The sequence below is a fragment of the Melanerpes formicivorus genome, unplaced genomic scaffold (genome assembly GCF_026170545.1).
Source record: "Melanerpes formicivorus ecotype bairdi unplaced genomic scaffold, bMelFor1.0.p_v2 SCAF_201, whole genome shotgun sequence".
Taxonomy (NCBI): Eukaryota; Metazoa; Chordata; class Aves; order Piciformes; family Picidae; genus Melanerpes; species Melanerpes formicivorus.
In genome coordinates, this window is record NW_027142553.1 from 460001 (window position 1) to 462500 (window position 2500).

Consider the following 2500-nt stretch of genomic DNA (forward strand, 5'->3'; position numbering starts at 1 on the left):
GAGCTCTATGAGTCAGCTCTCAATACTAACCGCATCGCCCGAGTTGGATAATACAGCTGACATCTGTCCTGGGACCCCCCTGGTGAAGATGCCAGAGGACAACCCGACATGTCCATGCTGTACCACTCGGGCAGGCAATATGACGAGATTGATTGACCATCTAAAGAGAGCCCATGGGAAAAGAAAAATCAATTTCCAATGTTCCCGCTGTGGGAAGACAAATGAAAAGCATCATAGTATCTCATGCCATCTCCCAAAATGCAAAGGGGTCCAAGAGCCTACCCAGGTAGAAGGGTTTATGTGTGAAGAATGTAAAAAATGTTTTAAAACTAAAATTGGCTTGGGACAACATAAGAGATTAGCTCACCCAGCCCTGAGAAACGCAGAAAGAATTGAAGCATCTCGCCCCAAAGAGACCTCTAAAAGAGGTGCTCACAAGAAAATCTGGTCCCAAGAGGAAACAGAATTATTACAGAAACTAAATCAAGAGTTTGAAGGGAGGAAAAATATTAACAAATTGATTGCTGAAAAATTAACAACTAAAACAGCAAAACAGATCAGTGAAAAGAGAAGACTATTAAGAGAAACTGTGGTGCCAGAAAGAGAGAAAACACAAGAGAGCAAGAACAGGTTAAAAGAGGAGAGGACTGTGATTCCATCTTCTGGTGAAAGGGAGCTGCTAGCCCACTATAAAAAGACTATTAATGAAAAGCTGACATCAGGGAAGCTGCCCATCCTTAAAAATACATATAAACAAATAATTGAAGGCAAAACAGACTCATTAAAATTACTCAATGAGGTAGCTCAGGACCAATATTTGTATTTGTTTGAGAAATCAATTGAACAGAAAGCGCCAAAAAAGAGCCAACGTAAACCTCAGCAGAAGAAACCTCAAAAGGAGTGGATGAGAAAAAGAGCCAGAAAGCGTGGAGAATTTCTCCGATTCCAACGCCTCTTCCGCTTAGATCGAGGGAAGTTAGCTAATATGATTCTGGATGAAAAAGACTCTGCGCAATGTGCCATCCCCCTGGAAGAGGTCAGTAACACCTTCAGATCTAGGTGGGAGTCTCAGAACTTATTTCAAGGACTTGGAGCATTCCAGTCTGTGGGGCGGGCGGATAATTCGGCTTTTAAGGAATTGATTACAGAGAAAGAGATCCTTAAGAATATCAAAGACATGAATAAAAAATCGGCACCAGGCCCTGATGGGATCACCCTGAAGGCCCTGCTTAAAATGGATCCAAATTGTGAGGAGATCAAAGAACTATTTAATCTCTGGCTGTTAAGTGGCAAAATTCCAGATGTAATAAGTGGATGCCGAACAATCCTAATACCTAAATCATCAGCGCCCGAACGCCAAAATGATATTAACAACTGGCGGCCAATTACTATTGGTTCCATCATCCTGAGACTCTATTCAAGAATCTTAACTGCGAGGTTGGCAAAGGCGTGTCCCATTAACCCCAGGCAGAGAGGCTTCATTCAATCTTCTGGCTGTGCTGAGAACTTAAAACTATTACAGCTATTAATTAGGAATGCAAAGAAACAAAAGAAACCCCTGGGGGTTGTCTTTGTCGATTTGGCCAAAGCCTTTGATTCAGTGAGCCACACCCACATCCTGGCGGTGCTAAAGCAAAAGGGCCTGGATGACCACATAATAGCATTAATTAAGGACTTCTATCAAAACATCCACACCAGAATCAAAACTAAAGAAGGAGAGTCTGAGTCAATAGGAATCAAAACTGGTGTGAAACAGGGCGATCCCATGTCACCACTCCTCTTTAACCTGTGCATTGACCCTCTGTTATGTAAATTAGAAGAGTGTGGGGAGGGGTTCCAACATGGGAATGGCAAATTAACAGCTCTGGCTTTTGCAGACGACCTGGTCCTGCTGAGTAAGTCCCAATCAGGAATGGAGAAAAATATTGAAATTCTAGAAGCATTTTGTGACTTAACTGGATTAAAAACGCAGGGGGAAAAGTGCCATGGCTTCTTTATTCAACCAACTAAGGACTCTTATACCATCAATGACTGTCCTCCATGGCTTATCAGCGGTACCCCTTTAAACATGATCCACCCGGGTCAGTCAGAGAAATATCTTGGCTTGCAAATCGACCCTTGGGTGGGGATAGTTAAGCCCGAATTGCAGAATAAATTAGAAGTTTGGCTCAATCGCATCGAAAGAGCCTCTTTAAAACCATTTCAAAAATTGGACATGTTAAAAGTGTACACAGTGCCTAGATTGATCTACTTAGCAGACCAGGCAAATGTAAAAGCCACCTATCTGGAAGAAATGGATTTAACAATTCGAAATAGGGTGAAAAAATGGTTACATCTCCCAGTTTGTACCTGTGATGGCATCTTGTATTCCAGCACTAAAGATGGAGGCTTAGGCTTAGCCCGATTGGCTGGGTTAATCCCTAGTATCCAAGCTAGACGATTACACAGATTGGCAAATTCATCAGATGAAGCAGTTAAAACTGTAGTTAAAAATAATGAT

The 2500-nt window shown here is 42.1% G+C and overlaps 1 pseudogene; it reads left to right on the top strand.

Moving 5' to 3' along the window:
• LOC137457801 (28S ribosomal RNA) overlaps positions 1–2500 on the top strand; it is an 8481-nt pseudogene that overhangs the window by 3578 nt on the left and 2403 nt on the right.